The sequence below is a fragment of the Zosterops lateralis genome (genome assembly GCF_965231275.1).
Source record: "Zosterops lateralis genome assembly, chromosome: 6".
In the NCBI taxonomy this organism is placed as follows: Eukaryota; Metazoa; Chordata; class Aves; order Passeriformes; family Zosteropidae; genus Zosterops; species Zosterops lateralis.
Genome location: NC_139761.1, coordinates 51,268,852 through 51,289,703, shown reverse-complemented (window position 1 = coordinate 51,289,703; position 20,852 = coordinate 51,268,852). Strand labels below are relative to the sequence as shown.

The window sequence follows — 20,852 nt, the reverse complement described above, 5'->3', positions numbered from 1 at the left end:
TTTACTTGAATATATATATTGCTTTTTAAAATATTTATGAGAAAAATAACTTATAATTTAAAGTCACTTACTTTCCTGTGTCGGGGTTGTGTTTTGTGACTAGTACTGAAAGCTGCTCAGTGCTATTAAGTTGAATTTTATTCCACACCCCATATCTGTCTTCTAGTATTTTACAACTGAATTAGTACTGTACTGGAGAATAATTAGGAAGGCTTGACTGTTGAAAGACCAGAAGTCTTCTACAAAAGTTTCTCTTCCCTCTCTCCTTTCCTTGTCTCCCCAAAAAAAGGGAGTATTTTAGACGTAGCGTTTTGAGGTCTTATCTCGCTGTAAGTTTTATTTCTAAAATTCTCACACTGGCATGTTCACACATGTAGAATTTTAATCCAGTTTCTGGGATTGTGTGTGAGGTTTCGTTTCATAAAGCATTTGGGACAATGAAAAAATGTGGGCTTTTCACAAAGACTTGACGCCTTTAAAATACAAGACCAAGCAGAAATGCATCATTATCAGTGATCCCCCTTGTATGCAGATTCAATCAGATTTGGACTAAGAGTTGACCAATGTGAGATCAAAGTCCCTGTATAAATTGTCACGCCCCTCTGAATTTATTCCGCGTTAATTAAGTTGGCATCCCAAAACTGTGAAATAATCTTGTTGGTGGGGGGGGAAAAAATAAATCATGGCCTTTATTTCTGTTAAGATCTCGTAAGTTCCTTTGTTAACACAGTAGAACTTAAAAAAAAAGAAAAAAAAAGAGTAGATGTGGAGCATCTGTTACACATCTTCTAGATCAGCTTTGCAGTTGACTGGCCTGTGGATAAAAGACACACTAAGTGCTTGAGTATTGCTTATGCTGGGAAAACAAATGAAGCTAACAGGGTTTCAAAGGCTTTGAAGCAGTGTCACTCTCAGAGGTGTTCAGTTGTTTTCTTTGGCAATATAAGTTGAAGCAAGCTAGTTTACTTTATTAGAGGCATAAGGCTACTCTTGTAACCTTCCTCTGACTAAGATGAATTTGGCTGACTGACCTTATTTCTTTCTAGACCACACGTGTTGTGCTGGGTTTGGGTTTTTTGGTGTTTTTTTTCCCCCCTCCTTAGGATTCATCTCTTTTAAAGGGCGGCAGCATTTTCTGTATTTTGTTAAATCTCCCTTTTTAATTTGTGCCTCCCTACAGAACTATGTTCTGCTATGATGGAGCAATGCAAATCAAGTAGAATAGCCCAAATTAATTCTTCACATTGGCGGCAGTATGATTGCCTGCATGGAATCAATAATGCATCATAGAGGGATCAAATTTTGGAGTATAATGTGTGAATAATGCTTGACACAAAACAAAAATTCAGTCATCATAATAGCAATTAGGAAAAAGCTGCAGCTTATCCCAGCTGTAATCTCTGCTAACAATGAAGCACAGCCTGGTAATCAGCATGTATGGTATGAAATGCACTAATAGAAATCACGGCTCTTTGTTATGTGTGTGGGGGGTGAAAGTTTCCTTTTCAGCTAACTTGTACTGTGTTAACCAGACATGGCATCCTTCAACCAAATTGTGGAGTGTGTGTGCACTTGTAAAAACACTGATCAGCTGTGTGTTCATCTCGATGTTTGCATAGACAGGAGCACCCCAAATCACGGGTCCTTTGTGTTTTTGAGCCGAACTATGATTAAACAGATCACAGGAGTGGGCTGAGTAAATAACATAACAGAGGACTCCATTAAACATGTACCTTGGTTTTACACAGAAAGTTTTTATATATAGTTTATTTAAAAATGCAAAGAAAAATATGGATGCTCAGTGGTTGTGTGCATTGGGGTTGGAGAATGGGTCTTAGGTTGATGAGTGGTATTTAGGGCAAGGAATATTAGGTAATTTTAAACTGGATTAGTGCAGCAGTTGGGCTCCCTGTTGTGTGAGAGCCCATCTTGCCCCTCACAGAAGGTAAAAAAATGCAGTATTTGGAATTAGAGAAGCAGAGAAGTGGATTGTATAATGTCAGTGACAGGAATCGTGCCGTGATGCCCTGACCAGGACAGTAGAGCTGTAGGCTGGCTTCACAAGGGAGCATGCCAGCTGCCTGTAGGTACATGTATCCTTTAGTTGGATAGGTAGTCCATCTAAATCCAGCAACACAGGTCCAAGCAGTCTTGTTCTGCAGTTAAAAATCTTTATCCACACTAAAATACAGCAGGTACAAATTGTGCCATGTAGGAAAAAGAGCTGTTCTGTGTGCCGCTGGTATCTTTTGTTTTCCTTTGAGCGTACCTTTCTCAGGTGTACCTATTGAGGAGTCATGCAGAGAGAGAAAGGGAGATGGCACGCTGGCTTTTCCTCACACGACATGGAATTTAACTTTTCTGTTGTCTAATGTTTCTGAAGCTCTCTCTCTTTTTACTTTTTATCTTCTGTTCCACTCTACCTCCAACGTTCTCCATAGTCCACTGGTGTCTAGATTGCCATGTATGAAGAATCCCTACACATCTTCCCAGACATCTGCTTATTCAAAAAATTACTGATAAAGGTCACCAAAGACCTTTTTTTTGCCTATTTAGCTGAGTTACTTGGTGGTTTTTTGAGGGCTTGATCTTCATACATATGGTTTCGGTGTGATTTTGGAGGTTTGGTCTGGCTTTAGTTCATGACACAGTGCCCTTTTTTGGCTCAGGAGTACAGCAATAGATTAATATATTCACAAAGAGGAAATAAAAAGTTGTCAAAGAATTACTCTAAATAAAATTGGAGCACATTTGGCAGCAGTACATGAGACTCGGTTTGGCCATTAAGGAACAAAACAACATTTGGACTGTTCCTCCAAAGCTGACCAAGTGGGGTGTTAGAGGTAGTTCTTCCTGGAAATTTTCTGAAATGGTCAATATGGAAGCATAGCAGAACCATGGGGTAATAAAGTAATTGCCTAAACTTATTCAAGAAATGGAGGCTACTGTAGTTGGAGCACTGATAATCTAGATATCCATTTAAAGAAATCTCATCCTATGGGAAGAAGAGAAGCAAAAGGAGGTGGCAGGCCTAAGAGGAACAAACTGCTTTGCATAGGGGTATGGCAGGCAATCAAATAGTTCCTAGTGTTTGTTCAGACTAGATAGCTGAAGGATCTGGGTAGGATGTCATCATACTTCATCCCCAGATGCTGTTGACACGTGATAATTGCCTGGTTGACATAACAAGCGTTGAAACAGTGTAAGGACATTTTTCAGCTTGGGTAGTAGGGCAAAGGAAGCGGCTTGTTCTTGGAAATCTGTTTGCTCTAATTTTGGTTTAATGCAGTAGAAAGTATACTTGATACCCTGGCAGCAGAACATAATTCGTCTTCTTTGGAGTTAGTGTTAAATTTTATTATCTTTAATAAATACAACATGAACATGTCAGCCTGTTTGTCATAGCCATTCCAAAAATGCTCTCCTATGGTAGAATCTTTGGAAAAATTCCTTTTAAGAGCAGTGCATTATTAATAAAGTAATCCATTAGGTCTGGTGATAAAGGGTCACAGAAGAGTCTGAAATACGTTTCTTAAATGGTTAAGAAATTTATCATGGTTGGAGGATTAATTGATTTCATTTGGAGGCTTTCTTAAGGTTTTCAGGCATGTTTAGAGATGGTTTTCTTCTCTTTGGAAATGTGCTTGCTGCTCAGTTTTGCTTCGCTGTCATTAGCATGAACTATTATATTTCTGCTAAAGGCAAACTGTTCTTTTAGCATTATGACTGATTGCATCTGCGAGGAGTCCTACTTAGGTAAAGAATATGAAAGTTTATGGCAAATAAGGTATTTTACTTGAAATCAATTCAAAATCAGAATAATGGTATCAAGCATTAAGTGTTGCAGTATAAGAATAAAGAAGGCACTGGAGATGCTGCTAAATGCTGAACTATAAAACTCTAATGGGTCTATATCTTTTAAAAATTGGACAGAATTGTCATCATTTAGAATACATAGGCATTGTTTTAAACCGTATAGAAATCACGGCCCCCAACTTCAATAATGTGCGTAACTGTTGCCAGGGAATGATTTATTCAGTGAATGTAGCTCCTATTCACTGAAGACTTGGGGGTGGAGGGAAGGGCGTTTTAAAATGAAAGTTGTTCACTATTAGATTAACATAATTAAACCTATCTGAGAAGAATTCACCACAGCTACTGGGTTTTTTAGTTCTCTGTGAGAGTGTGTGTGTGTATTTTCTCTGTTCTCCAGTGGGATGACTCCCAAGCCCAAGTTTCCTAGCACAATGTGGAGTGCTGTCCATGCAAACAGATGCTCAACTCTCCAGTGAATGTTCTTGCAAACTACTTTCTACTTACATTCCATGTCAAAGCAGTTAATGGATGCTCTTGTCCAAATTTAGAGGCTTTTTAAGTTTCATTGAACATTTTCGAATTCTTTACACCAATGTTCAGAGTTCCTTGCATGCTAACCAGACTCTGAAAGGGTGATTTGGGCAGTGAAAATATTGTTTGTCTTCTTTTTAAACTATTGATATCAACAGTTCTAGTTTCTCTTAAAGAAAAAGTGGATGATTATTGCATATTCATGACTGAACTGCAGAGAACTTGGACCAGAATTAAACAATTAACCCTCTCGCCAACATCCATTTGAGTAGAAGCCAGGGATGTTCCTACTTGGTTTATTATGGATCTGAGATACAGAAATGTATTCCGGAGGACTGTGTTTCTAATAAATAAAAAGGCATAATGAGAATGTAACTGGGAAGGAAGACAAAAGCAGCCATGCTTTAAATTGTTAATGATGGTGCCAGTGGCTGCAGCTTTACCACAGCTGTTTAAATTGATCAGCTAGTGAAAATGTTTTGTTTTGGCATTTTCCCTGCATGTGCAACTCTTTCGAAGGGACTTCTGGAAGCTTTTCAAAGGGGAATCATGATCTTTTTTTAAACTAGGCTTAGAGCACCAGAGTTTCCAGTTTTTTGGAATCCAATATTTAAGGATGCAGTTCAGTTTTTCTTTTGTAAAGTTTTTGGCTGATGAGCCATTATTTCTCCTAGATTTCCTTTACCACTTTTTTCCCCTCCACAAATACTACAAATTACTCACTACCCATAAAAGCTGAGGCAACAGCACACTTCCTAGCTGTCTTTATTTTTTTTTTTTTTTTCCCTTTCTTTTTTTTTCCATCTCTATTTTACTGGTGCTAGTGAGCTTGATCAGAACAGCAGAAAGGGGCTATGTCGATTTGCTATGCATCTTTTGGTCAAGCATCCAGTGTGAAATTGTTCCATAAAATGTACTTTTTCAGAGGGAGCTTGCTCTTAATTTCTTTCCTGGTTGGCTCCACCTTGCAGCTGAAGTGGGTTAAGCAATATCTCTTTATCCTTTCCTTCTGTTCCAGAGAAATGGGTATGCATTTCAAAAAGATGCAATCTCTTCAAGGCAGATAGGGAGGAGAGGATTGGGCTTTCTGTGTGTTCATAAGTGACCTGGTAGAGTTGTTTGGGCAGAGGACTGGCTTGAGCTGGTGAGCCTTGGTGTTGTTTCCAGAACACCTGCTGCCTTGAGCTCATGAGCAGACCTGCCTGGAACCTTGTGTGAAGCCTCTTCCTGGCATTCCTGGTGGCAGGTGACTCCTGGACAGACCATGCCTTACATAATGTTGAGCAGCCAGGTTTCTGTGTTAATGTACTTGCAGTGAGGGTGGGTACTGAACATTATTCAGGATCCATTATATATTTATCCTTATACTCATTTGTGGAAAATGATTTCTGTAAGTACCCTGTTACGGTTATGAAAGCCTAAATAAGCATCAGTCTCAAACCCTTTGACCTGTCTGCACAGAATGGAGATCTGTTTTGAAAAGGACTCCTTTATATCTGTTTTTACTCCATGCCCTTCCATTCATTTGCCTATACAAAGCAATAAAGGGTAAAACCAAAGTAACATAAATTGGTCTGTCTTCCTGAATCCATGTCTCGCTAATGTACCCAGATTAACTCAACTGTAAATTGTCTCCTTTGGATGTCGTGTCTTGCTAAAAGTTTCCTATATGATTCATGATTTGGATTGCTTTTAACAGCTATTGGCTAAGCAATATGGTAAATGTACAAGGTGATGCAATTGGCATTAGTGAGAGGATGCACAGGAGCATGTAATGCAGTCAATACTACATTAACTACTGATGCCCAATTACAGAAACTGGAAGAGTGGCTTTTAGGAGCATTAGGACTTGCAGAAGAGCTGAGATCACCTGCCGCTCCTTGCCTAAAAGCTTCACCCTTTACGCGCTGGGATCAAAGCAAACATTTAGTTGCTATTTTGTCATGTATAACAACGAAGGTATTTTCCCCCTCTTTTTTTTTTTTCCAAAAAGTGTCACACTGATGCTTTTAGCACATGCAAAAATCCTATCTCTGTATTTCAAGACTCTACTTCCATCTCCTGGGGCAAGACTTTATTTGAATAAAAACTCTTTAACCACCTCTGCATTTATTGTTTCTCTGAAGCTTACTATTTCAGCCAGTTTTAAAGAAGTACTAAGTGATATTTAGAGTGTCCTATTTCAGCGTGCCAGAGTGGGCTCCCTATTGCTCCCCCCAGCTCCTTTTCCTTTTCTAATCTGTATGAGATTGTTTGTGACCTCAACTGGCTCCAAGTCTCTGAAAAGTGTTTTAAAATACAACCAGATACCACATAAAACAGGATATTTGAGTGTGCAACCTCTCTGCAGTCCACATTCAGATTAAGCACACATTGTTTCCACCGCTGCTTTTAAGCCCATTTGCAGTAGACGGCAAAGGACAACAGTATACTAAAAACAGTGCATACTTTTAGATTGAACTGTGCGATCACAGGTTCTAAATCTATTTTTAAAATAATGAGCATTGTCACTGCTGCACGGCAAAGCTAGCAACCCACAAAGTTCCTCTGGACTTGGAGCGAGATGGGAAATTAAGCAGCTCTAAGAACACTGAAATATTTTAATATAAAAGACAGCTGGCAGGTGGCTTATTGCTCTCGTTGCAGCATTTGTCTTTACTTCCAGCTATGATACTTGGCATATCACTGCTGCTTTTAATCCTCAAAGCATTTTGCCAGTACTGAGGAATTTGTGCACCCCAAGTGATCATCCCCTGGAACTCGGGCCTGGATATATGGGGAATGTGCCTGGCCCCCATGAGGCATGGGCGGACTTTTGTGTTTTAGCTGTCCCTGGTTTGTTCCTCTCTGCTAGGCCTGGGTCCCACCTTGCCTGCTGTCCCATGCTGGGTTAGGAGGCCAGACCTCTGCAGAAGAAGGGAGAAATAAGTTCTGGATCTCCTGGAAAGGACAGAGTGCTATTGAAGCAATTGCTTTCCTTAACTGTTTTGGGGGCAGTTTTATTGATCCCCTCTCAATTGGCAGTTTTAATTTTGGGTTTTTTTATCCCTGAGGTCCAGTCCAAGTAATTGCAAATTGTTGAAGGAAAGCCTTTGCTAGCCTGTCCTCCTGCCATAATTATGAGCATTGGTCACATTCTCCTTTTGCTCCTGCCCTGACTGTGGGCGCTGGTCTCATCCCCCTCTTCCAGTTCATGGGGGCGACAGAAAAAACAGGGTAAGGCTGTGCTGTAAAACATCCTGACAGTCTACAGGCATTTTTATTTTTTTTTTTATTTTGGTGGACGGTGCCTTAGCTCGTCAGCCATCAGTTGTGTTGGCTGTCCATGTGCCTGCCCCGGAGCCCTGCCCCATCCCTGTGTCCGGCCCGGCCCGGCCCGGGGTGTTGCCTGTCGCCGGGGCCAGAGGAGGAGCCTGTTATTTTTAAGTCCGACTGTTGCTTTCAGGTGCTGATCGATGCTCTTTTGAACGTCTGGGGGAGGAGAGCAGAAGGTGACCCGCTGGTTTTCCCGTTGCACTAATGTGTTTAAAAGGTGGCACCAGCAGCGGGGGCGTGGGGGGAACTCGGCTGAGCTGTGCCTTCAGCGCGCTTGAAACGCAGACAAGTATCCTGAGCTTGATGCACTTTCCAAGCTGTACAAACAATGTTTGAAAAGTCTGAAGGTACCCAGCAGGGCAAGTCAAAACGTCCTTGAGCAACTTTGTATTTAGACAGTGTTTTCTCTCTGCCTTTGATCAGGAGGGAGCAGATGTGGCTCCTCTCATGTGTGTGTTTGTGCACACCCCCTGATGTACGCTCATTCCCCGTCCTTGTGCAGGGCTGCAGTGTTTAGGGTATGCTGTTATTCCTCTTTGTTCTTTCTTATTGCTGTTGTTCTGGTGCTTTTTTGGTGGTGGTTGTTTTTTTTCCACCGAGTCTAAGTTGGAATTTAAAGAGGTCAGACTAAACAAGGTTTTAACTTACTCTTGCTCATTTCCTTATCTCTCTTTAACTAGGATAGAGTGGGAAAAGAATATATATAGTAATGCTCCCTTAAAAAAAAAGAAAGTATGTATATATATAATCGATTCCTTGACTAGTTTTTTGGGGGGCAGGTTTTGAGCATTTGGTCTAAGTGGGCTGCTCAGTGAAATTTGTACATTCATAAAATAGCTGATTGAAAAGCAATATTTCAGATAAATACAAGCCAGCGATCTATCAGCAGTTGTAATAAAAGCTGGGCTTCAGGCTGTGATTTTATTTTGAAATAATAAGAATTGCTTTATTCTTTTTACTTGAGTTACCATGGTAATTCTGTCGTGTAGCAGTGTTATATTGATTTAGAAAGTGGACAGTAATATTTCTTTTGTGTTATTCTGTTTCTAGGGGTTGATTTCTAATTTCCACTTGGAGATTACTTTTATAAATTTCTTAAGTCCTTCCACTTTTTTCTCTAGCAGTGTAATTTTCCTCTCACACATTGCTATTTTCTGAGCTTATTGGTTTGCTCTTATTTTAAATTAAACTTGCTGGTTTCAAATATTGAAATGACATCTTTGTCTGTGTCTGTACTTTGGTTTAGCAAAATATTACAGTCTGCTGTTTTATGCTTAATAATTCAAGGGAAGCTTTATGTCTGCCATCAGTGGTTGTTGGTAACTCATGACTAAACCAACACAGAGCTCAAACCTCTGACATTTTAATACCGTGTAATGGTGCTTCCACCCTGCACACTATTTGGGTTTTTCTTTAATCTGCCTTGTGTGTGTGCTAAAAAGAATGCCAATTAAATTCTGAAGAGATCAGGAGGAGCTTTTGGGTGGGGCTGGGTCTTGGCCACTTTAGGTCTCTGTCATGCTTGAGAGAACCACTGCTTTTATCTATGGCACAGGTACCATTCTTGGCTACCCATATTTCTCTTGCATTTAAGAAGCTTCAAGTTTTTTAGAAGCAAAATTTTGACTTGCAGAAGTGCTTGTACATACTCATGGCTAGCAAAAAGTAACAAACTCCTTTAGCTCTGTACAGGTTTGCTGTATAAGATTTTCCCAAGCGTTCTGATTCTGTGCTACCTTAGCTATGGAGCACTGCTCTTAGATTGCTGCTGCTGCTTTAAGAAATGACAGTCTAAGCAGGATGTGGCTCTTCCTTCTGGCATCTCTTTCTTTTTTTTGTGAATGAGAAATAATGCTTCTATTCCAAACCTGGGAGAAGAAGGGAAGTGAACCTCAAGCATCACTGTCTTCAGAAGCAGTGTTTTAGATGCTGGCACCAAAGCCATGGACTCTGCTTTCCAACAAGAGTCATTCAGATGACCTTCTAGTAGAGAGGGTGGGATACCTACTTTGTGAGCACTAAGAATAAATCTCCTGATAATATAAAACCACCACTGATAGACTTTGTGGTGCAAGTAACTGGTGGAAAGGGGGCTGAAGCCTTGTACTGTTGTCCCTTGGTTTCATCCCTGTGCGAAGCTCACAACAGTAAGAAAAGGAGCCCAGGAACCCCAGCTGATCTTTTTGGGGTTCACTGGAACATCTACAAACAGGAATTACTACCAGCTGGAAAGGGCAGAAGAAGAGGAAAAGGATGGCTTGGACAGATGGTGGTTGACCTCAAAAGGACTGAGATGTGAGGTAGCTGGTAAAAGACAAGTGCAGTCCTGGAATGAATTGAACAAGAAACTGCTGATAATGATTCCTGTTCATAATGCTGCAGAGAGGCACTGGCAGACCTTGTCTGCTATGGGTAACTTGCAGATCCCTCAAGATAAGGGACCCCAAATCCATGTAGAAGCAGGGGCAGAGAGGTTGCTCATGAAGAGCAATCTGTGCTTCAACTCATCTACCTTTGCAAAATGAAGGCTGACTGGTCTGCATAAGCATTCTGGGAGGGGAAACATCAGGGAAGAAGGAAAAGTGGACTTTTTACCCCAAAACATTAGAATGAGTAGTTGGAAATGGCTATGAATGTTTCGAGGCTAGCAATTTAAAAGCTTCTGAGCTTTTGGTCTCTAGATTTGCTTTCCTCAGAGGGTAGTGGAGGCATGAAGCTGGCTTGCTTGGGTTAGAGAAAGGGATGGTGCAATAGCCTCTGGCTGCGGGAGCTGGGACTCACTAGTCCTCCTCATCAGCCCGTGTTGAGGCATTTATGTCACAGCCTGTGAAGCTCTGTCAGTGTTTCCATAAAACCCCTGTATTTTCATGAACATTCATTTATGGTGAAAGTCTGCTCGTAAGATCCTGCCTGAGGTTACCTTTTTCTTCCCTATTAAAATTTTATAAACCTGTCACTTGGCTGGGAATTTTAGTTTTCTGTGGAAGTAAAATAGAAGGGAGGCCCTGATGGGGAAGCATAGAGGTTATAGTATAATTTTCTTCCTCAATGCTCCCTTTAAAAATAAATAAATAAATAAGTAAAAAGGCACAAGCCACAATCTTACGGGTGAGCTCCTTGATGGGAATGGCAAAAGCCATGTTTGCAGGTTCTGAACTTCTTTTCAGTGATGTGATTCAGTTTGATCTGAGTGTGAAAACCCATAAGCAGCTGCTGCTCCCAGAAGTCTCCCCCAGCTTTTCTATGTGCAGGTGTTGCCTGTGCTCTTCAGCTTGAGAGCAGTGATCCACAAACTTTAAAACCTTCAAATAGGTCCTGACCTGTGAGGCTGTAATGGCCCTCGGAGCCTTTATGGCCCATCAGATGATGTCTGTTACACGTTAGCCTGTAATAGCCCCTGAATAAATAACTTCTTTCTTTCTTTTTTTTTTTTTTTTTTTTTTTTTTTTTTTTTTTTTTTTTTTAAATCAGTAATTATATCTCTCCACAGTGGAGTGCAGTGGCTCCTCATGCTAAAGCACATTTTTAAAGCAATGCAACAAGAGACTGTTTAATGCCTCTGACGGTCTCAGTGCTGAGCACAGGTTCTCTTTTCTTTCTTCAGCATTTTCTTTCTCATTCCTTTCTTGTATTGCAGCAAATCCATGCGTCCAGGAGCTGTCATCTCACCCCAGATTCTCTGTGATGTGGTAAACAAATACCTCATATTATGGGTCTCCTCAAAGTAATGATCTGGTCTTTCCCCATCACAGTTGCTTTTCAGGAAGAGCTTCAGCTGATAATTTGCAATCTTCTTAGTAGGGCTCTGTGCTCAAGAGAGCAATCTTGCCATGGTGGGAAAAAGGACTAGATGATTTAATGGATTTTTTTTATAATCATTGCACTCTGTATCTGATCTTTTTGTGGGATACAGTGCTGTCTGCATCCTAAGTTGGGATTTGGGCTTGCTACCCCCTACCTAAAATGTATTTTCTTTCCCTATGGTTCGTTCAATTATAACTCTGGGATATATCTTCTGGGACTGAGTAATTGGCTAGGTCAGAAGTAATCTTTATTTTCACTAGAGAGATGTTTACAAACTGATGCTGTAGTATCTCTTTAAAACCCACTGAGAATCTGATTAAAGGCCTGAGGATCTTCTGCAAAGATTGCCTGCTCCCAGTTGACTTGAAAGGGTCAGCATGCTGTCACAGTTTCGACGACTAAGAATTAACTTAAGGCTGATTCAAATGCTACTCTCTGTGTACAGCATTGATTGGACTGCTTTCAGATGGCAAGAGGTAACTTTATCCTGCAGCATGTGTGAACTCCATTTAGTTAAATAGGGAAGCTGAATGAATATGCTTGCTTGTGGCATGGGAGCTCAAAGGTGAACACGTTCTACCCCTTCTGCCCTGAATTAAATACTTTGGGGAGGATGGGAGAGAAACGTAATTCATGCTTGGGATGCTGACTGCTGCAGCTGTTCTTCAGCAAGTGCAGCTCCTAAGTACCACAAAAATCTTTCCTTCTCTTCCCCTATGCACAGTCTACCCCGTGGGCTTGGCCATAATGAGATGGGATTGCTTGTAGTGGAAATAGCAGCAGAGTGTTCTTTTGAATGGGAAAATAAACTCCAGACCAAATAAAATTAGCTTGGTGCAGCATTATCACTGCTCCTTTTTCAGGAACTGAAGATTTTTAACCTGGTTTCATGTGAGCATCAGTGTTCAAAGGCATCATGAATTAATGTGGGAATGACATTAATGGTGCTGACTCACACAAGGCTGTGGGGTTTGTGGTCTCACACTTTGAGTTGGTAGCCTTGGAGTAGCTTTTAAAAAGGTCCTGTGAATGCAGATGCCTCACACAGTGATGGGCAAAGTGGGAAGCAATGCCAGGCTGCAGAGTGGTGTATTCCTGTTCCACCAGGGTCTGGACCAAAGCAGGCACTGCTGCTGCTCCTGCTGCAGCTCAGCCTGTCATGTGGAAGGTCTGCGGAGCAGCTTATGGGAAGAAAACAGGCTGGGCTGAGGTGTGCTCCTGACCTCTGACAGCCTCCTCACCAAGCCAGTGGCTCTTCAAAATGATGGGGAAGGTGCCCCACCAGCATTAAAACTTCAGCCAGGATACAGGGGCCAGCTGGTGTAAGTCAGTGAGCATCTTGCTGAAGGTGGGGATTCCTGATTTCCTGCTCCCTGTGATGTCTGGTACACTGAAGACCTTCCTGGTGACAGTCACAGCACTGAGGTCCTTCTTGGGGCTTGATAGAGACATCAGTGCTGTTCTCAACTGAACAATCCCAAAGGTTTGGTGCATCTGTGTTAAAGAGATCAGATTTCCCTTAGCAATTTCTTAGGGATTTTTCTGGGTTGTCTTAGGGTGAGTACAATGTGGCTGTAAGCCAGTATTGCAGCTAAATTAAAACCATGGTGGTTTTTGGTTTTTTGTTGGTTTTTTGTTTTTGTTTTTGTTGTTTTTTTTTGTTTTTTTTTTTTTTTTTGTTTTGTTTTTTTTTTTTTTTTTTTCTTTTTTTCTTTTTTTCTTTTTTTTTTTTTTTCTTTTTTTGTCTTTCAACTGTTGTAACAAATCCAGGAAGAAGAGATGCTGGAAATGCTGACAGGCTCTGAGTTAGAGCAAGCAGAGAGGCCGTGCTGCAGTAATGTACTTCTCAGCTTTAATTGTGCCCAGTGCAATTTCTGTGTTCCCTGTGGCGCTTGGCCACGCTCACAACCAGAGCTGCAATTTGCCACTGGTCACTCTCAGAAGAAAAATACGTGTTGGCAGGATCCTCAGTGAGCTGATGGCAACAACTGCACCAGCCAAGGTGGAGGAAAAGAGAATGATTTTGATGTTTCCTGAAGGTGACCAGTCATGAAGTCAGACAGTTGCCATCTGCAAGACTTGAAAAATAACACCAGAGGCTGACAGTCATGTCCTCACTTCACATGCACTCCCAGGCTGGAGGGGCTGCTGCCTTGTGACCACTGTAGTTCAGTGGTGGCATGTTTCACTGTACACAACTGAATCTGTTTTCTGTACAGTAAACAAAGCTCTGATTGCCTCTTGAGGTAAATACTTTCACCATCTTTTGCCACTGTAAACTTTTAACCAAATGAAACAGTGCACTAAGGAGCTGTGGACATGCTGCAGTAGCCCCTGTGCGACACTTGATGGATACTCAGTGTTTGCTTCTGCTTCCTTTCATTCTGTCTTCTTTCTTCTCAGGATGGCTGGCACCTTCCTCTGCACAAGCTCCAAGTGTTTTAGTCTCAAATGATGACTTGTTTCCCACCCTACTCCCACCCCAAGCAGGTAGATAAAAATTTGAGCTCGACAAATCCCTTGCCAAATCTTGAATGTGTGCTGTTCTCATTCAGCTTGTGTGCTTGCAGCACTGACTCTCCAAAGAATGCTCCTTCACGATGCTTAATCAAAGAAAGCAGACGTTTCTTGGTCTTGGCTCAAGTTTTTATCAGAACTAAGAACAAGTCAGTTGTGAAGATGATTATGCTTGTCCCTGCTACAAGGGAGGGTCATGAGAGTTGTTACAGTACCAGCTGTGAACAGTGTGACAAGTCTCATTCTGTTTCAATTAAATGAATACTCTTCAAATGGTATTAACCTAGTTAAAATTTTGCTTATCAAAGCAAGATCTGTAAAGCAAGCCAGGTAAGTGCCTATTACTGTTTGAAGTTGTATGAGAATGCAGGAGGAGGAGTTGATTTTGAACTTTCCTCACGCTGCATATCATGATCAAGCGCTTGAGGCAACTTTAACATCTGAATGATTTCGTCATTAAAGGAGTAGTGTTGATAGCAGGGCTGTGTTTACTCAGCATTTCCCTGCCAGTTCTCAGAGCACTCCTTCCACTTAAGTGTTTACCCTTGAGTTCAGGAGAGATGCCTACACAGTGACGGAAAGTTTTTTTCACATTCTGTGGATGTTGAACAGCAGGATTTTCATGAAATAAATGCTGAAAATGCTTTCTATGTCCTGGAAGAAGAAATCACTAAGAGATCATGTAGGAAGAAAAACCCAACAGGACTTGATCCTTCTTGTAGTTTTTTGTACTTTGCTGTGTAGGTCAGTGTATGCCTGGAGAAGAGTAAGAAATGGCCTTTAAGTTAGAATGTTTGAATTCAGTGTCAAGAAAAAGATTGGGAAGTGCAACGAGAGTACAGTAACTTTCACAAAATAGCAGCATTTTGGTAATCCGTGGTGGAACGAAATTCTGGGCTCCAGACCTCAGGTGTGAATGCTACATGCTGAATTGCAAAAAACCCATGTAAGTTCATGTGACCCTTGCTTCAGCACCAGACCCAAGGACAGATCAGCATGGGTGCTGGCTGTCAGTCTGTTTCCAGTTTACTTTGAGAGTAAGATGTTATACTGCATCAAATGCTAATCTAGCTGTGCTTTTTGTATCACTTATGCAATTTAATATGTCATCCTCACCTCCCCCCTTGCTTGATTTACTTTGCTATATACTATGTATTATGGAAAAGTGCTTTTCCTCTAAAATAGGGAAAACCAATTTGGGAACAATGCACAAACTGAATAAGGTACATGGCGATGTTTTAAAAATATTAGCAAAGAGATATGCAGCAAAGCACATAAGTTTATTTGGAAATGTGGAAGTAAAGTGGATCTCTGTGTTTTGGAGGAGGTAAGTGTAGTTACTAAGGAGAAGGGTGTGCACGCATGAGTTTAAACCAGGGCATGCTGGGGGTTTTTGTGGGTTTCTGGTATTACTGGCTCCAAGTCTGAAGAACTGATGCAGAGAGGAACCCGCCATTTTTAGAACATACACAGAAGAATATTTCTAACTACTTAAGGGTTTGGCAACATTTGGTCTTTATTTTATATGATGACTGATCAACTCATCCTAGGTTTTCTCACGAGTCTCATGAGGTATGGCTGGTTTTGCACAGAGTGCCTCACAGGAACCAGACCCAGCGAGAGAACTGGGAGGTGGTGAGTGTAGAATTTCTCCTCTTTGTGCCACAGTCCCATGCAGAGGGCTCAAAAGGGTGGTTTCATGCCCAGTTCTACTGGGGTAGCTCTTGTAAGCACTCAGTGCCCACAGCCTTGTGGCTGTCCTGTGGGATGCAGTGCAGAGGGAGCTGGTGGTGCTGGTGCCATAGGGCTGGGAAGCAGAAGCTGCCCCTGTTTCAAGCTGGAGGCAGCTAAGACACTCCATGGGCGGCCCCCAGCCAGGAGCAGGGTGTCCCATACCCTCACCAGTACCAGCTCTACCTCAGTTGAGGTGCTTGGCTGGAGGCTGTGTTTTGCTCCTGCCTGCCACTGCGTGGCTGAAGGGGATGGTTTGGTGTGTGGAATGAAGAAAGGAAATGCAGAGACCTTCCCAAGAGCTGTGGCTGAGCCTGTTTGTCCCTGTGCTGGCTGGGGTGCAAACCTAGAGGTGCAGCCATTTGCCTTCTGCATCTGAGGAGCCCTTTCTGCTGCACACCTTCATCTTCACAGCTTCTCTCAGACATCCAAGTGGCTCTGTACTCATCCTGCCTCTTCAAAAGATAGAAATCTTCATTTCTCCCTCCATTTCTGAAAAGCTGAGATTCTTGAGTCCTTGAATCATTTGACTTGCCCTCTGCTATGCTGCCTTTGCTGCATCCCTTTTATATAATCACCGCAGCTCACAGTATTCTGTAATACAGCCCCAGTCCTCTCCCTAATAGACTGCTATGATGTCCATGACTTACATCCCTGAATTTTCATTACTGCTACAAAGACTTTTATGCACTTTAAAAGGGAACAGATGGATTCTTCCCTATTTTGGAAGAGATCATTCGTGCCTGTCCACCTTCTCAAGTTCACCTATTTTCATTACTTTAACTTAAAATGATTTGTGGAGCCTTCTGAGCTCTCAAAATTAAACTGGAGCCTGAATAAGATTTGAACCTAGATTTCCCTCATCTAACCTAAAGTAGATGATAGCTTCAAGGGAGGACCTAGAGAATAGTTCATTTTGGTTATAGTTCAAAACAGTAGTCAGTCTGTTCTTTCCCACTGAGCTCTTTCAGAGTTGTTCCAAGGAAGCTCACAAAGAGCCCTTCTGAGATTGAAGTGGGAACAAAGTGCTAATTGTTAAATTATCTTTTATCCCCCAAAACCTAAGGAAAATCATCTGAAGGATGTTAGTTGCATACAGAGTATTTCTGTCTCCATCCAGTGTTAAGTAGTCTGTTTTAGAAAACCTTTATGTTTTGTTCTTTGGAGCTCTCAATAGGCTTTTGCTCTCAAACAATATGGACTCTAGCAGGTGGCATTTTTGGCAAATGACCTCTTCTCAATACCAGGACATTCAGATGTTGGCCTTTCTCATCTTTTTCAGAACTGTTAAAATAGGAGGTGAAGGGCAAGCGCACCGCTAATGGGGTGAAGATGCACTAAGATCTTGGACTGGAAGAGAAATCAAAATATTGGTTTCCAAGGAATTGGGTTGCTGGTGAAGAGCGTGGTGTGATAGCTGGGTGTAGGAGCTGGCAGCACTCCTCTCTAGAAACAAATGACGCAAACTTACAAGAGCAGGTCCTCTGCTGTGCCAGAGGTTAATTATACGAGTGGTTCTGCAACTCGCGGCTTTTTCTTCTGCGCTCTGCTCACATTTGCCTTTCTGACGTGAACTGCAGTAATGTGCACAATTCATGTGTCTCCGTCTGATTTTGGTTAATTGTAGTAGTAATTACTAATTTCCAACCCTTGACCTGATTTTTTAATCGCATTTTTTAAACGATCTTTTTTTGTACCATTTTGGAATTCGGTGTTTGGTTTTTAATTTAGATAAATTATGCTAAAATGTTCTTGAGAGAGCTGCACGCTGAGGTCAAAAGCTTTATCTGCACCGTGCTCATTTTCTCTAACCTATTTTAATAATCGCAGCTGCTTTCTCTAATGGGTAGCTTTTGTTGAACTATGCTAAATCTGTCCTGTTTAGACCAGGCTGCTGAGGAAGCAGTAAAACAGAGTCCTGCCGAGTGGCCCTGAGGCTTCAGGATCGCTGTGTGGGTTGGGAGGTTCTCGGACTGGGTTTCCCTCTTCTTCCCTCCCTCACAGCCCCCCAGCTCCTATAACCTGAAGCCTTTCCCTCCCTCTGTAGGTAAGAGGGACATGCCCTCTGCTGCTGCTGTCCCTCACTGTGCTGGTGGCACCAGCCTGGGCTGTGGGACAGCTGTATGGGATGACCAGCCACATCCACCTCCCCTCTGGACACTGCCAAGGGGAGGTGGCCCTTCATCCCACAGATGAATGATGGTCATCATGAACAGCAAGGGCTGTCAGCCACCTCGTGGGAGAGGTCTCAAAGCTTTTGGGAAGGACATGTCTTTATCCCTCTGCTCTCCCCAGACTTAGAAGTGGGTGTATGTATCTGCAGGTGGGGGCACAGTTTGCTTTGGCTGTTAGTGATGAATCCCACAATGTTTCCTGCAGACTGGTTTTCCTGCCTCTCTCCTGTCCCCTCCTTGTGCTTCAGATGGGAAAAGTTTAGCCTGGTGCAATGCTTCCAAACTTGGAAATAGGTATTAAAGAGCAATTAGCTGGCCAGCATCCCTGGATAAAACAGAGAAACCTTGCCAAAGATCTTCTTGTCTTTAAACATTTGTACAAATCTCTTGTCAAATATAGAAGTAATTGCCTTCCCCCCCTTTCTTTCTCCTCTCTCCTCAACCACTCTCAGTCCTGCATCTGGTTTAATATAATGGGTGTTTGCATGAATGGCTTAGTTAGCCAGGGTGGTAATAAAACACTTTAAATTTATTGTGACATTTGGATTTAATTAAAAAGTACACACTTAGAAAAGTAAAACATAATGTGTAGAAGGAGTCAGGAAGGTTTTTCTCCTTTTCTTCCAAAAAGCTAATTAGAGTTGTATTTTAAATTGTTTATGTGCTGCTAATCATTGTAATAAATCATTTATACTAAGACACACTCTAATGTGCTTGTGTAACTGTTTATGCTCTCAAGTTTCTATCATGAACAAATTGATCTGGAAGTGAATTTATTAACCACTGGGGAAGAAATCATTAGTGCTTTTCTAAATATTCCCCAGGTAGACTTTTATCATAGCAGTTCACTGTTTTAACTAAAAGTAATGTTACAGGGCCTTGGTTTAATTATGATGCAAATTGACTTTCCATCATTTAGAAGGAGGGAAAACTGCCTTCTTCCTGATGAGATACATCTACGTTGTAACTGCCAGAGCACCTCACAGTTTCCAAAGGCTTTTTTGTGGGAAAGAAAATTGTAAACTCGTGTGGGAGACATTATGGAAGTTTTAAAATACTCCAGAAAGTTTAATCTCTTTAATCTACCTGGCCTTTGATAAAGGATCTTAGGATAAGGTAAGTGTAGCCTGTTACGTTAAATCTTTTGCAGCTGGCAGCACATTTACACTTAGAAAGCAATTTGGTGCTTTTTTTTTCACAGTGCTGGAGACCACTTGAAATCTTTTGGAAATAATTGGCGTTGCTGGTTCCCCGTCGCCAGCGAAGGCACCGATGCAGAGATTTTCTGTAATTGCGTAAAATCAGTGGCAGAACTGCAGTTATAATCTGAGATGTTTCTGGTTCATGGTGCTTAATCCAAACTGGGAGCTGCTGGCATCCCAGCTCTTCCCCAGGGTTTTTAGGGTGGGCTTGTCCTGTCAGTTCAGAGGTGGTGGCAAAGCCCACAAATCCCTGCTCCCCTGGGTTGAGGGGCAGTTTCCATACTTGGAGGCATTGCTGAATTCGTTTTCAACACTCATATTTCCCCCCGGTAGTAAATTGCATTTCCCACCCTGCCCAAGAAACCAAATCTGGGCGTTGAAGGCTCCAGTTAAAGCCAGTAGGTTTTTTGGGTGCTTTTTAAATTTAGTTGCTATTACTTGAGTTCTGAATTATTTATTTATAGGTTTAGTATCAACTTATTAGTTGGATGGGAATACCCACAACGTGTAGATTTATATAGTTGAATTCGTGCTTAGGCAGTTTTATTTGAAGTTCTCTGTAACTTGATAGGAAGGTTTCATTTTCTCTGGTGTATTCCTAATTTTAAATACAACAACAACAAAATATCAAAGAATGCCCACAACAAAGCCACCCAACAGCAAAACCAACCAGTGTTCCAGATTTTGGTAGAGCACTCTGCAGCTCTTTCCAGCAGAGAAAGGAGAGTGAACATGAGTAAAATTGTTCTTCTAGATACATACATTATTTAGAGGTGACCAAAAAAGGATTTGATGGTTGATGTACGTGTGCTCATACGTCACAAAGATGACCTGTTGCCTCAGGGAGCTGGGCAGTGCAATGCCTTTGGGCCTTAAGTACCTACACTTCTGTTTGTACAGTTTTGGCTTTTTAAAAAATATGATTCTTGCCTTCTCATGGTTGAGTTAATGTTGTCTTTTTCTCCTTAGCCCTAGGGAGGCTCACAAGTGACAGATGTTTGTGTGTCAGTCCTGGCCATGTGTATGCTGTGCCACCAGCAACCTGTGTGTGTGTGTGGGAAGAATTTATTGGTGTTTCAGTTACATGTCACTGAAGTGGCTTTTTATTTCTAGATTTTCCCCAAAATAAGTTGATTTTTTTCCTACAAGATGAAGGTATTCATTATCTGTCTCCTTTCATTTCGGATGTTTGAAATCCAGTAACATTATATACATTTTGCTGGCAAAGTGGGAATTTTTTTGAGACTTCGAGCTATTCATTTTTCCAGAAACCTACTATGCAGTGTTCTGCCACATTAGGTTTCTCTAATAATCCATGGGAGCATGTGATCAAGATCTATTACTGCCTCTCAGTGTGGTCATCACCTAATTTCATGAGGAGCTGTAGTGGCATTTCACTTTGCTGTTTGCAGGTTTAAATCTGTATTTCAAAAGCTTTGCTGTACTAAATAGGCTTCAGAACTGTAAGGAACCAAAGGACATCATATGTCTTCTAGAAAATGTGGATTTTTCTCTTTTTTTTTTTTTTTTTTTTTTTCTTTTTTGTCACCTTTAGATCCTTTTATGGCCGTTTTCAGAGCAAAATACGAGGCCTTCAGTCATTTTGTATTCTGCTGAATCTGACATGTAGAAATGTAAACGTGTCTATCAGAATGCCATTAATTGAGAATAATAAATGTCCCTTTACAAGCGAAGTCTTTATATAGAGGTGACTCCTGCTGGGAATCCTGAAGGCATTTTTCTTTCAAAGCACAAATATTTC

The 20,852-nt window shown here is 41.5% G+C and overlaps 1 protein-coding gene across 3 annotated transcripts in view; it reads left to right on the top strand.

The window, feature by feature from the left end:
- Positions 1-20,852, top strand: part of LMO1 (LIM domain only 1) — a 59,811-nt gene that overhangs the window by 6,593 nt on the left and 32,366 nt on the right. The window lies entirely within an intron of this gene.